The sequence below is a fragment of the Cetorhinus maximus genome, chromosome 9, assembly GCF_964194155.1.
Source record: "Cetorhinus maximus chromosome 9, sCetMax3.hap1.1, whole genome shotgun sequence".
Taxonomy (NCBI): Eukaryota; Metazoa; Chordata; class Chondrichthyes; order Lamniformes; family Cetorhinidae; genus Cetorhinus; species Cetorhinus maximus.
Genome location: NC_135887.1, coordinates 60,468,223 through 60,483,878, shown reverse-complemented (window position 1 = coordinate 60,483,878; position 15,656 = coordinate 60,468,223). Strand labels below are relative to the sequence as shown.

At 46.9% G+C, this 15,656-nt stretch overlaps 1 long non-coding RNA gene across 1 annotated transcript in view; it reads left to right on the top strand.

Moving 5' to 3' along the window:
• LOC144684206 (uncharacterized) overlaps positions 1-15,656 on the top strand; it is a 40,897-nt gene that overhangs the window by 9,252 nt on the left and 15,989 nt on the right. The window contains exon 3 of the long non-coding RNA XR_013577450.1: positions 2,955-3,031. This is a non-coding gene — a long non-coding RNA (uncharacterized LOC144684206). The remainder of the gene's footprint in view (positions 1-2,954; positions 3,032-15,656) is intronic.

Here is a 15,656-nt window from a genome sequence, read left to right as displayed (position 1 = left end):
TTTGATCCACTTTCTTAGATAACATGTCTATCTGGTTCACATTGGAAGCAGTGACTTCACTTTGGGTTGTGGAGCTGTGGTGTAACGGAAGTCTGGAAAGTGCGTCCGCATTTCCGTGATTCTCAGTCGAGCGAAATGTAATTTTGTACTGGTAAGCAGATAAGATCAGTGCCCACCTTTGTAGGCGTGCAGCGGCTAGCGTCGGGGTTTGTGACTTCGGGCTAAGCAACCAGGTCAAAGGCTTGTGATCTCTAATTAACATGAATTTACGACCATACAAGTATTGGTGGAACTTCTTGACTCCGTAAATTAGCCCAAGAGCTTCCTTCTCAATTTGGGCATAATTTCGTTCTGACTTGGACAATGTGCGTGAGGTGTATGCAACGGGCTTTTCAGTGCCATCAGGAAATGTGTGGGAGATGACAGCTCCAACACCATATCCAGATGCATCACAAGCCAGGCTGACAGGTAACTTTTTAAAAAATTCATCCATAGGGTGTGGGCTTCGCTGGCTGGGCCAGCATTTATTGCCCGTCCCTAATTGCCCTTGAGAAGGTGATGGTGAGCTGCCTTCTTGAACCGCTGCAGTCCATGTGGTGTAGGTACATCCACAGTGCTGTTAGGGAGGGAGTTCCAGGATTTTTACCCAGCAACAGTGAAGGAATGGTGATATATTTCCAAGTAAGGCTGATGAGTGACTTGGAGGGGAACTTGCAGGTGGTGGTGTTCCCATTTATCTGCTGCCCTTGTCCCTCTAGGTGGTAGTGGTGGTGGGTTTGGAAGGTATATATATAGCTAGTCCAGTTCAGTTTCTGGTTAATGGTAACCCCCTGGGTGTTGATAGTGGGGAAATTCAGTGATGGTAATGCCATTGAATGTCAAGGGGCGATGGTTAGAACTTCAAAAGGACATTGACACATTGGTGGAGTGGGCAGATAGGTGGCAGATGAAGTTCAATGCAGAGAAGTGTGAGGTGATACACTTTAGTGCAAAGAACATGGAGAGACAGTATAAAATAAAGGGTGTGCAGGAGCAGAGAGACCTAGGTGTATATGTACATAAGTCATTAAAGGTGGCAGGAAAGCTAGAGATAGCTGTTTCTAAAGCATACAGTATTCTAAGCTTCATTAATAGGGGCATAGAATACAAGAGCAGGGAGGCTATGATGAAGTTATATAAGACACTTGTTAGACCTCAGCTGGAGTATTGTGTACAGTTCTGGGTGCCACACAATAGGAAGGATGTGAAAGCATTGGAAAGAGTGCAGAGAAGGTTTACGAGAATGTGTCTCATCCCTGGAACCTTCAGTTATGAGGAAAGACTGGAGAAGTTGGGACTGTTTTCCATGGAGAGGAGAAGACTAGGAGGAGGCTTGATAGAAGTTTTCAAAATCATGAGGGGTCTGGACAGAGTAGATAGGGAGAAACTGTCCCCACTCGTAAATGGTTCAAGAACCAGAGGGCACAGTTTTAACGTATTTTGCAAAAGAAGCAAATGTGAGGTGAGAAAAAACTTTTTCACCACAGTGAGTAGTTAGGGTTTGGAATGCACTGCCTGGAATTGTGGTGGAGGCAGGTTCAACTGAGGCATTCAAGATGGCTTTGTTTCTATTTAAATAATCATTCAATGTGCAGGGTTACGGGGAAAAGGCAGGAGATTGGCACTAAGTTAAAATGCTCAGAGAACCGGTGCAGACATAATGGGCCGAATGGCCTCCTTCTACACCGTAACAATTCTATGATATAGAGGACCCTACCTAGGTTCTCTAAATGAGTTAGGAGGTTTTTCCTGGTGATGAGCATGTCGACTTGGAAGCATATTACACCAGGGAGGCCCTGCAGTATTTTGTTCATGGCCTTCTGGAATAAGGCTGGTGATGATGTGATTCCGAATGGTCTTCTGTTTTGATATATACCTCTGTGTGTGTGCTGATGGTTGTAGGCTTCCTGGAATCTTCACTCAGCTGCATTTGCAAAAATGCCTGTGAAAAATGCCTGCAAGTCAAGCTTTGTGAATAATTCACCTCCATTCAGAGCAGTGAACAGGTCCTCAATTTTCAGTAGCAGGTACTGATGAACTTCCAGGAAAGTATTAATGGTGATTTTATAGTCACCACATATTCTGATAGACCCGTTATTCTTTACTACTGGGACTATTGGAGCTGTCCACTCTGCATAATCAACTTTCTCAATTATCTGAAAGTTTTCAAGTCATTCGAGTTCCTGCTTGATTTTCTGTCGCATTGAGTAGGGAACTGGACGTGGGTTGAAGAACATTGGAGAAGCTTCGGCCTTCATAGCAAGTTTGGCTTCAATGTCTTTAATAACTCCAAGACCTCCTTCGAAGACATCAGTATGCTTGTCTAACAAGGACTGCAACATGGGGTTGCAATGCACTTTATTTATTTTATTCCAGTCCAGCCAAATTTCTTTTAGCCAGTTCTTGCCCATAAGCGATGGACGATCCCCTTTCACACTGATCAGTGGCAACCTTGTTATTTGATCTCCATATTTAGCTTGAACGGACATTTTCCCAAGTAAATTCACAGGCTCACCAGTGTAGGTGCTAAGCTGGAGGAGAGTTTTCTCCAATAGGCATTTCTCCCATGTCTTCTCTGAAGCAATAGAAACAGATACTCCTGTGTCAACCTCATTTCAACCATTTTACCATTTAAGGCAATGCCAACTTTTAGTCCTTCATCTAGTTTCAGATCAGACTGAATGCAATACAGTTGCTCTTCCTCATTGTCACTGTTAGTTTCATTTTCTGTCTCGCCTTGACTCGCATTACTTTTGTATTTTGTTTCCAAGTAGTACGTCTTTTTAAACTGCCTGTTTATCTTCAAGCACGACTTGTCTGTGTGCCCCTTGTGATACCCCTTTCTTGGTGGTACTGCTTTACTGTGATCAGCCTTTGATCTACATGCATGCTGTATGTGTCCTTTTTTTCCACAGTAGTGACAATCAGCAGTTTTCAATTTACAGACTTTTGCATCATGCCCTATTCCATTACAGCAGTAACATGTCTGGACGTGAGTATACCCTGATTTTACTATTTTAACTTCAGCATTGTTAGAATGTGCTTTCAAATTTCTAGCTTGTTTCTTTGCCATTGCTATGCTTTGCGTAATCTTGAACGCTTTCTTCAGTGTCAACTCTTGCTCCGCTAAATATCTACACTGAATTCTTTCATTTCTTAGTCCACAAATCAAGCAATCACGCAACACTCCTTCCAGGTAACCTTTAAAGTCACAATGTTCCACTAATTTTCTCAACCCAGCCAGGAACTGGGAAGTTGACTCACTTTCATGTTGTTCTCTTTGGTGAATCTTGAATCTCTCAGCAATAATTGCTGGTATTCGACTAAAGTGCTTTTTCAAAATGCCCACAAGCTCTTTAAAGTTTTTATCTGCTGGCTTGTCAGGAGCAATGAGATTTGAAACATTGAAGCCTACTTTTCCTCTTCAATCTCATTCACAATGAAAAACTGTTCCATTTTCTCCACATAATCTACAAAGTCCATAGTAGCTGGATTAAAAGCCTCTAAAGCCCCTAATAATGATGATCCCATCCTCGTTGCCATTTGAAGTGTTTTGTCACTTCTTAACAATTAAGAATACACACACACAGCGATCTGCTTCTGAACTCCAACTTCCTGTATGAAAAACAGAAGGTTTCTTTATTCCTTATTCTCCACCAGAGGGCAATACATCCTGGACTTAGCACACCCTACTGTCAGGTTTTATATAACAATTCTTTTTAACTAAAATGTCCTTTTACAAAAAAGCATAAACACTAAACACAAACATCATATTCTGTACCAGCACCTACAAGACTAATTCACCTCTACATGCCTATTCCATCATGGAAGCCATCTCTATTGGAAGGTGAATTATTCAGCATCAGTCTTAAGCCTGCCGACCTCTGTGATAGAATACACCACTGGACTTTGATTCTAGACTCTGGACTCACGTGAAACAATCATTCTTATTTTGTCTGTAATCTTTGCCCTGTACCTCTTCCTTTTTTCTATCCCACCTTCATTATATGAGTGAAAAAGGAGGCTATGTTGTTCCTCCCATATTTGAGTATCTGCGAATAAACTACCCCTCCGAATTTACCCTATCTTGAGTTTGCTGTGGGGTTATTAATAGAAATCGGACCGCACCAAAACTGAGGGGTTAGGAAAATAAGCCACAGCTTATAAAGGGGGAAATCAAAAATCAAAAACACCTTTCTGTTTGTGAGCAGGTGGTGGGAGGAGAAATCATGGCTGTTTAAATTAAACCTTCTCCTGTCTGTAACAGTGATATAGAGAAAGACAGAGAGTGATAGCGAGAGAACATAAGAAATAAGAGCAGCAATAGCTTATTCGTTCCCTTGATCCTGCTCCACCGTTCAATAAGACTATGGCTGATCTGATTGTGGCCTTAACTCCGCTTTCCTGTCTTGTTATTATTCATTTTATGGGATGTGGACATTGCTGGATGGGCCAGCATTTATTGCCCATCCTTAATTGTTCTTGAGAAGGTGGTGGTGAGCTGCCTTCTTGAACTGCTGCAGTCCATGTGGTGTAGCTACACCCACAGTGCTGTTAGGGAAGGAGTTCCAGGATTTTGACTCAGTGACAGTGAAGGAACAGCAATATATTTCCAAGTCAGGTTGGTGTGTGGCTTGGAGGGGAACTTCGAGATGATGGTGTTCCCATCTATCTGCTGTCCTTGTCTATCTAGATGATAGTGGTCATGGGTTTGGAAGGTGCTGTCTAAGGAGCCTTGGTGAGTTTCTAAAGTGCGTCTTGTAGATGGTACACACTACTGCCACTGTTCATCAGTGGTGGAGAGAGTGAATGTTTGTGGATGTGGTGCCAATCAAGCGGGGCTGCTTTGTCCTGGATGGTGCCAAGCTTCTTGAGTGTTGTTGGAGCTGCATTCATCCAAGCAAGTGGAGAGTATTCCATCACACTCCTGACTTGTGTCTTGTAGATGGTGGACAGGCTTTTGGAAATCGGGAGGTGAGTTACTCTCCTCAGGATTCCTAGCCTCTAACCTGCTTTTGTAGCCACAGTATTTACATGGCTAGTCCAGTTCAGTTTCTGTTCAATGGTAACTCCCAGGATGTTGATAGTGGGGGATTCAGCGATGATAATGCTATTAAATGTCATAGGGCGATAGTTAGAGTCTCTCTTGTTGCAGATGGCCATTGCCTGGCACTTGTGTGGCACAAATGTTACTTGCCACTTATCAGCCCAAGCCTGGATATTGTCCAGGTCTTGCTGCATTTGACATGGACTGCTTCAGTATCTGAGGAGCTGTGAATGGTGCTGAACATTGTGCAATCATCAGCGAACATCCCCACTTCTGACCTTATGATGGAAGGGAGGTCATTGATGAAGCAGTTGAAGATGGTTGGGCCTCGGACACTACCCTGAGGAACTCCTGCAGTGATGTTCTGGAACTGAGATGATTGACCTCCAACAACCAGAATCATCTTCCCTTGTGCTAAGTATCACTCCAACCAGCAGAGAGGTTTTTCCCCGATTCCCATTGACTCCAGTTTTGCTAGGGCTCCTTGATGCCACACTCTGTCAAATGCTGCCTTGATGTCAAGGGCAGTCACTCTCACCTCGGGAGTTCAGTGTTTTTGTCCATGTTTGAACCAAGGCTGTAATGAGGTCAGGAGCTGAGTGACCCTGGCGGAACCCAAACAGGGAGGCAGTGAGCAGGTTATTGTTAAGCAAATGCCTCTTGATAGCACTGTTGAAGACCCCTTCCATCACTTTACTGATGATCGAGAGTAGGCTGATGGAGCGGAAATTGGCCGGGTTGGATTTATCGTGTTTTTTGTGTACAGGACATACCTGGGCAATTTTCAACATAGCTGGGTAGATGCCAGTGTTGTAGCTGTACTGGAACAGCTTGGCTAGGGGCGCGGCAAATTCTGGGGCATAAGCCTTCAGCACTATTGCCAGAACATTGTCAGGAACCATAGCTTTTGCTGTATCCAGTGCCTTCAGCCATTTCTTGATATCACATGGTGTGAATCCAATTGTCTAAAGATCTGTGGTGCTGGGGACCTCCGGAGGAGGCTGAGATGGATCATCCACTTCTGGCTGAAGATAGTAGCAAATGCTTCAGCCTTATTTTTTTCACTGATGCTGGGCTCCTCCATCACTGAGGATGGGGATATTTGTGGAGCCTCCTCCAGTGAGTTGTTTAATTGTCCGTCACCATTCACAACTGGATGTGGCAGAACTGCAGAGCTTAGATCCGCTCCGTTGGTTGTGGAATCGCTTAGCTCTGTCTATCACTTGCTACCTATGCTGTTTGGCACGCAAGTAGTCCTGTGTTGTAGCTTCACCAGGTTGCCACCTCATTTTTAGGTATGCCTGGTGCTGCTCCTGGCATACCCTCCTGCACTTTTCATTAAACCAGGGTTGATCCCCTGGCTTGGTGGTAATGGTAGGGTGGGGGATATGCCAGGCCATGACGTTACAGGTTGTGTTCGAGTGCAATTTTGCTGCTGCTGATGGCTCACAGCACCTGATGAATATCCAGTCTTGAGCTGCTAGATGTGTTTGAAATCTATGCCCCTTAACACGGTGATAGTGTCACACAACACGATGGAGGATATCCTCAATGTGAAGGCGGGACTTTGTGTCCACATGGACTGTGCGGTGATCACTCCTACAGGTACTGTCATAGACAGATGTATCTGTGGCAGGCAGATTGGTGAGAATGAAGCCAAGTATGTTTTTCCCTCTTGTTGATTCCCTCACCATCTGCCACAGACCCAGTCTAGCAGCTATGTCCTTTAGGACTTGGCCAGTGTGGTCTGTAGTTGTGCTACTGAGCCACCCATGGTGATGGATATTGAGGTCCCCCACCCAGAAAACATTCTGTGCCTTTGCCAATGCTTCCCCCAAGTGGTGTTCAACATGGAGGAGCACTGATTCATCAGCTGAGGGAGGGCGGTACGTGGTAATCAGCAGGAGGTTACCTTGCCCATGTTTGACCTGATGTCATGAGACTTCATGAGGGCTAGAGTCGATGTTGAGGACTCCAAAGGCAACTCCCTCCCAACTGTATACCATAGTGCCACCACCTCTGCTAAGTCTGTCCTGCAGGTGGGACAGGATGTACACAGGGATGGTGCTGGTCATGTCTGGGACATGATCTGTCAGGTATGATTCCGTGAGTATGACTGTCAGGCTGTTTCTTGACTAGTCTGTGAGACAGCCCTCCCAATTTTGGCACAAGCCCCCAGGTGTTAAGAAGAAGGACTTTGCAGGGTCGTTTCTGGTGCCTAGATCGATGCTGGGTGGTCCGTCCGGTTTCATTCCTTTTTTTATAGACTTTTCAGCAGTTTGATATAACGGAGTGGCTTGCTAGGCCATTTCAGAGGTCAGTCACATTGCTGTGGATCTGGAGTCACATGTAGGCTAGACCAGGTGAGTACGGCAGATTTCCTTCCCTAAAGGACATTAGTAAACTAGGTGGGTTTTTACGACAATCGGCAATGGTTTCATGATCATTAGACTTTTAGTTTCAGATTTTTTAATTGAATTCAAATACCACCATCTGCTGTGGTGGGATTCGAACCCAGGCCCCCACAGCATTACCCTGGGTCTCTGGATTACCAGTCCAGTGACAATACCCCTACCCCACTGCCTCCCCAAAACTTGACTCCCTTGCTGATCAAAAATTTGTCTAACTCAGTCTTGAAGAGATTCAGAGACACACCCTCCACTGCGCTCTGTGCAAGGGAATCCCAAAGACTAATGGGCTCTAAAAGCAGAAATTCCTCCTTATCTCCATCTTCAATGGGGCACCCCTCGTCTTTAAGTTGTGCCCCCTGGTTTGAGATTTCCCCACAAGAGGAAACATCCTCTCAGCACCTCCCCTGTCAAACCCCCTCAGAATCTTATTTGTTTCAATAACATCACCTCTCATCCTTCTAAACCCCTATCCTGCTCTACATTTCCTCATTAGACAAACCCCATTCAATTCCCACCTCTCCATGTAAAGATAGGAGATGTAACACCTGCCCTTTTACTTCCTCTCTCCTCTCCTCCAAGGCCCCAAACACTCCTTCCAGGTCAAGCAGTGATTTAAGTGCACCCTCTCAATCTAGTATACTGTATTCACTGCTTGAAATGTGATCTTCTCTACATTGGGGAGACCAAATGCAGATTGGGCAGAACACCTCTGTTCAGTCCGCAAGCATGCCCCTGAGTTTCTGATGGCCTGTCATTTTGATTCTCCACCTTGCTGTTAAGCTGATATTTCTGTCCTTGGCCTACTGAAATTCTATTGAACTCAATATAAGTTTGAGGACCAGCACTTCATCTTTTGACTAGGCTCTTTACAGCCTTCCAGACTCAACATTGAGTTCAACAATTTTAGACCCTTTTGGTTTCCTTTCCCTTGCCTTTTTCTTTTTATCCCAGTCAGCGGTGTACCTGATCCAGGTACATCTTTTGTTTCTTTGTTTCTTTTCTTGCCCCATGCCCATTCCCTTTAGCCCTGGCGGATATTTTACCCACTGGCCACAATGGTGGTTTTTCATGCCATATCGTCCCAAACCGCATGAATTACGCATTCCTGGGAAACACACTATTTCCATGGCGGGAGGGCTCTCATTTGCCTGCCCTGCCATTACCTCACCGCTTCAGCACACCGGGCGCCACATTTAAAGTGCAGTCATGTGCACACCTCTCAGTGCTTCTAGCCCAGGACTGCTGCACGAAAGACAAAAAGACTGCAGCCCCCACCCCCCCCCCCCCCCCCACCCCCGCCACCGGCTCCAGTGACGCGTCCCTCGAGTGCCTTTTGAATACTGTGGAGGCATGCCATGATGTCCTCTACCCCCGCTCTGGCCGCAGGATGGGCAGCTGCATCACCAATCCAGCATGGGAAGCGGTGGCAGCGATGGTCAGCACCAATGCCCTGCAGAAGAGGACAGCCACCCAGTGCTGCTACAGGATGAATGGCCTCCTCCGTTCCTCCAGGGTAACTCACCCTTCTCATCACTCTCAACTCACACACTCACAAACCCATCACACATCCACAGGGATCTCACATCTCAAGGGACAACACCACTAACTCTCACACACAGCCTCACCTCTCCATCAGATTCATATCCTCTGGAGCTCAGGTCCTCATCCCATCCATGGCTCTGCTCACCACACAAACATTACATGCAGTGCCATGTGTCCTGCTTACACTCTCTCCATCTGTTTTCATGCGGGAGAAGCTGGCGCACATCAGCAAGGAGAGGTCCCAGACTGGGGGGGTGGAGTGGCCTACATAGGCCCCTCACTCACTTTGAGGAATGTGCCCTCGCGCTGATTGGTGAGGACGTGGACCATGCCTGTGGCGACGGTGAGGTCGGTGTCAAACACCCACGTGAGGATCCTGCACCACATCATCCCTCTCTCAACGCAAATGTGAGTGCTCTCTCTCCTGCTTTTGACTCTGCTGCCATGCACTACTTTGGTTCACGGAGCTGTGCCAAGTGACTGACACTCTCAGCCAGCCAGTCCCTCAGCTCCATCCAGGTCCTCATCTCCAGCCAAGAGGACACCGCCTCCATTGAAGAGCTGGAAATAAGCATCCTGGAAGGCCCATCACAGCGCTTACCCACACCTCCACCAAGCACAGAGAAACACAGCTCAGTGGAACCTCGATCTAGAGCAGGCTTGGGTTCACAATCTGGTGGTCACCACACAGACACATGTCTGCAACAGGAGGAGGCAGGTTCGGCCGAGCTCCCCGGCATTTGGAGGACTCCTGGGGAACAGGCATCCGTGAGGTCCGAGTCAGATGATGAGCCTCTGGATTTGGCCTTCCAACTCATCCTGGAGAGTCAGCAGAAGGTGGGGGAACAACACACACAGCTGTTGAAAGCCCTCAACAGAGTGGCACACATTTCAGAGGAGTGCGTCCACCTGCTCTCTGATGAAGTGGTGCCCACATGTGCATGTATGGACATCCCCATGGGGAGGATGGTGGATGCCATGGAGAACACGGAGATGTGTGCAGACCTGCACTTCATCGCGAGAGCCACTTTTGAGTTCCTGCAGTGGCAACGCGGGAGGGAAACAGGGCACCTCAACGCCCCTCCAGTTGCTCCTTCCCCTCAAGGAGTCAGGCCAGGGCCCCCAGGCAACCAAAGGGAGGAAGAGCGGCAGCTGGACATCCCTGGGTCATTCACTCAGGAATCTCAGAGGCTGTCCTCTCCCTCCGAGTCCCATTTGCCTGTGAGCCCCTCAACCTCATCCTCTGTCACCACAGAGGAAGCAGCTGGCCAATGAGTGATTCTGGAGGGAGGAGTGTGTTTTTGGCAGGGCCTCGGAGCCAGATGCAAGCACTCTCCCACGCTTCCCATATCTTCCCATATCACACTCCCCTCAATGTCCTGAGCATTTTCAGTGCTGCCTGCTGGGGTTCGCTTTCAGTTGTCCATCTGAGCTGACCGGCATCTCCGCCCACCCACTGATCACACTCCCATGCAGCACCTGATCTCACCCACCACGACTCTCGTTTCACTTTCAATCTGGACAGCATGGTCTGGGTTCACTTTTTCGTCAGCTCCCCCATCTTTTCCTCTCCCCCAGTAACCCATTTCCTTTCGCCCATCGTTGTTGAACCCCCAGCATCACCTTCAACCTCCCCACTGTCACCTACCAACCATAACCCTTTTCCTTCGGGGATGTCCAGGTGAATGTGCACATTCCCTTCCTTCCCGAAAATCCTACCCCATCCACATTCACCTCCCTGACCACCTCCTGCCCACCTGCAGGGTCCATGTCTGACTCAGAGTCCCCACCAACCAGCCTCACCGTCCCTTCTACCGCTACAATCGAACCCGCACCCTCACATTCTAACGCCTGACTCTGCCTTCGATCATTCTCACCATTCTCTCGTTCCACGCCCACTCTCGGTTTGCTCCCCAGGAGACAGTCATGGACTCATCAGAGCCCGCTCTTGCATATTGACCTGGATATCACCCCCTCTGGACCCCTTTCCCCCACCTTTGGAACCCCTTCCCCACACCCCCCCCCCCCCCCCCCCCCCCACCTCCAGACTACCCACTTTGGCCCTCCCCTCCTCCCAGACTCCACCTCCGCTTAATCCTTCCCCCTTCCTGACTCCTTCAGACACCCTTACTTCTTCCTCTTGCCTTACTTCTTCCTCCACCCTCAATCCTTCCCCCTTCCCAACTCCTTCCTCCACCCTTACTCCATCCTTACTCCTTCCTCCAGCCTTACTCCCATCCCTCTCCACATTCTTTCCTCCCTTTGAAATAATTCCCTTGCATCTATTCCCCAGTTGCCATCTTCTCCCCTGTTACCCCCTCCTCCCCCGTACTCGCTCCCCTACCAATCCACCCTGACACCTTCATTCCCCCACTTCAACCTCCACCCCATCCTGACACCTTCATTCCCCCCTCCAACCTCACCCCATCCTGACACCTCTCCTAGTCGATCCTAGACCTTCCTCTCCCAGTCCCTGGTACATCTTTCTCTCTCAAACGCAGATGGACCTTCCTCTCCACCCTCTTCGACCATCATCCGTTGTGAGTAGACCCTCAACAGTGACTTTCCAACTTCCATGAGCTGCTTTGCAGTAGAGTCATGCCCATGAGAATCCACCCAGCATGCCATGGACACTCCTCCAGTGTGCCATTGCCATCGGGCTCCAGCATCTTCTGCTCCTCTGTGATGTCCACGATGTGAGCAAGGCCCTGGCACGAAGTCCCGATTTCTGCACGTCACACTTGCCAAGACATGTTCTGTACTGGCGTGCAATCACGTTGAGGTGGGCTGACGATCCAGCTGGGCCGGGGATCGGGGGTGATGATTCCAGCCCTATAATGATATGCAGATGTATTACAATGAGGTTCCCAATGCCTGATGGCGGGGAATGCGGCCTGCCATTGACAGGCTGAGCGGACGTTCGCAAACTGGTTTCACAATGTCGTGAAACCGATTTTTGGCCTTCCCACCATATTGTCCACTCATGCTGCCGAGCACGCCTGATGCCAGCGGGCACAGACGATTCTGTCCTTGACGATTCAAAACTTGCTTTCCTCTCTCTCTCTCTCCATGTCGCCAGCAAATTTGGTTACAATACAGTCAGTCCCTTCATCCAAGTTATTACTATACATTGTAAATAGTTGATATCCCAGTATTGATCCCTGATCCATTTATCCCAACTCTGTTTCCTGTTAGTTAGACAATCCTCTATCCATGCTAATATATCACCCACAACACCATGAGCTCTTATCTTGTGTAGTAACCTTTTATGTGACACCTTATATAATGCCTTTGGAAATCCAAATACACCATTTCTACTGGTTCCCTTATCGACCCTGCTTGTTACATCCTCATGAAACTCTAATAAATTTGTCAAACATGATTTCCCTTTCACAGAACCATGTTGACTCTGATAGTATTATGAGAGAGAGAGAGAGAGGGAGAGCGCAAGAGAATTACACAGAGAGGGACAAACAGAGGGCAAACGAGAGAGAGAAACAAAAAGGGAGACACAACAAGATACATGAGAAACAGAGAGCAAAAATCAGAAATAATGAGAGAAAGGCAGAGCAGATATAGATATTGAGATCAGAGTAAGAACGACAGCAGGGAGAGAGAGACTGAGATAGAGTCGGAGAGAGAAAGCACAGAGAGGTAAACAGAAAGATGGAGAGAGCTAATTGGAGAAAGATGGAGAGACAGAAAGGTATAGAAACACTGAGACAAGGAGAAAGAGAGAGATAGAGTGAGACAAGAGGCAACAGTCAGAGTGAGAGAGACAGGCAGAGATAGAGCTAGGAAAAAGGAAAGTAACAGAGACTGAGAGACAGAGAGTAGAGAAAGACAAAGAAAGAGAGGGAGAAACTGAGACAGTGAAAGAGGGTGACACAGAGAGAAAGTGAAGAGTGGGTAGACAGAGAGAGACACAGAGACAGAGCAAAAATAATGTAGTCAAAGATAGTGACAGAGCGACAGAGTGTCACGGCCACATGAGGAAGGGCAAAATATTATTCCCTTATGATACTACCCTAAGTCTGACTGTAACAAGGTTTTTTGAAGGATTTAGAAGGATGAAGGAATTTTACTCCATGTCTGTGTTTCATCATTTCCGTAAAGATTGCAAAGAAACGAGTCTGACAGGCTTTCTTGTGGTTTAAAACAAAATGGATTTGTTTTTATTGAGTAAAAAACCTATTCAGGTAAAGATTGCAAAATATTTAAAAAGCTGCACTTCTCAAAATTTCGTGACCCACATTCTCTCTCACACACAAACAAACACGCAAAATTTACAAGTTATACTGTAGGTGGTTACTTTCTTAACAAAATTAACGTTCAATGCTGAAAGGTGAGAATTCACTGTTTGAGTCAGTATGACTCTCTTAAGCTCTGAAGAAGAGTCACACAGACTTGAAACGTTAACTCTGATTTTTTTTTTCTCCACAGATGCTGTTAGACCTGCTGAGTTTTTCCAGCATTTTCTGTTTTTGTTTCTGTCTTTAGCATGCTGTATTAAAGAGATTTCAAAAATGGTCACTTCAGTCACATGACCTCTCCCCATAATGATTTCAGAAGTGCTTTGTTTATCTGATGTCTGAACTGATGGTTGCTTTTGTTTCATGGCAAGGGGGTGAGTAGATCTTCTGTAATGTCCCAGCCATTAACTCCCTGAATGAGTCATTATCCATTTTGATGAGATAGGAAGACATTTCTTTATATAACCATTGTTCTAGCAGACTTTCTGTCACCACCGGAGAGGTAGTCTTATAGAAATGCAAACACTATGTCCAGTACATTTCAGTGAATCCCTTCAAAGTGGTTCTTGACATCCTCAAATTCCAGAGAAGGATGTTGTGGCATGTCTGAAATGCAATTCACAATGGAACTTTCCAGTGGCTGGTCAGCTTGCAATACCAGACATTAGGTGACTTGTGGCAGCCATCTTTAGCCAGCGTCTTGTCTTTAAAAGGTCCTTTTTAAACAGTTCAGTATATATTTGTTCAGCTGCTGAAATTACAGATTAATATCACTCATGCACAAGTCACATCAAGACAAGAGTGAGAGCGAGAGAGTGAAAGTAAGACAGAGTGAGAGTGACGGTGAAACAGTGAGGTAGAGAAAGTGTCAGAGATTAATCACACCAAGGCATCATTAATACAAAGAAACCCCTTTGATTACTTGTGCACAAGGGAGAACAATACAGCGAGAGCTATTGTACTGTCAAAAAGCAGAATACACAAACACTTGCTTAAAAGCATTTTACAACCAATCAGTAAATTTTGCACATCTCAATCCGCTTATTTGCACACGTTAACTGACCAATCCATGTTTTAGTTAATTTCCATTCCCACCACAACAGGTGTGGTGCCTACGCACTTGGTTATCACAACTTTGATTACATTTGGCCTGAGAAAGAACAACATGGAATGTCTCAGGGCTCATCCTACAGTAACAATCATCCTACATCCAACAGTAGTCAGACAAGATGGTGTTGTTCTTCAAGGTTGCAGTATTTTTCTCTTAGGCCAAGGCATTTAATTCAATTTATCCATTAACCCTTTTAGTACTAAGTGGGTTCCCTATTTGTCTAGGCCACCACACTTCCCCCCCTTTCGTCCTACAAGGACAATCCACCACCCTTAGCCAAGTTCTATGTATCCTAGCCGCCGGACTTCATCCTCAGAGGGGTCTTGATCCCTGAGGAGAGGGAGGGAATAGATAGCTGGCTTGAATCAGGAACCCAATGGCAGCTCACCCACCCGAGTGCTACCCTTGGTATAATTTCTCCTGACGCATAGCCAGGCCTCCCCCTTAACAACCACAAAGGTGGGTTCCTGTCTCCAAATGGGCGTTTGCTGAATGAGGGCCCCTGTATTACCTAGGGACCTGAGGGGAAAGCTAGAAAATGCATCTCAGAGGAGGAGGGGTTAACAGGAAAATGAGTACAAATCCAACATTTGGTCCAATTAACTTGCGAGGCTACGGCCTGCATTCGTTGAACCGCAGAATTGGTAGTCCATGCCCCCGGAAGGACCACGCAGGACAGGATCCAAATCAGAGTCAGCATTCTGACGGCTCAGTTAAAGTTCCTGCACAAGCACTTCCGTCCGAGGTCAGCGTTCGCTTGATGTGCGATGCGTGGATCCACAAGGGACGTCCTTCAACCTTCACGGCCGTATGGGTGGTGAGCAGGACTTGGAAAGGCCTCTCCCATCGAGGTTCCAAACAGTTCTTTCTCCTGAAGGTCTTTACCAGGACCAGGTCCCCAGGCTGGTATTGATGGCAATCTTCAATGGTGGACTTTTTCTGAGCTTCTACTGCCTGTATATGCAAGCTTTTGAGAGAATTAGTGAGCGCTATACAGTATGTAATCATTCCCTCATCCATAGCGTGGATGTCCATTTCCATAGCAGTCAAAGGTGGGGCCACTGGGAGGCACATAGGACGTCCCATTACAACTTCATAAGGAGAGAGGGAGGTGGTACGGTTAGGGTGAGAGCGCATAGTCATGAGTGCCAAGGGTAGAGCTTCAGGCCATTTCAAACCAGTTTCTTCACATAATTTAGCTAGTTTTTTTCAGAATACCATTTTGTCTTTCCACTGCCCCAGTAGACTGGGGG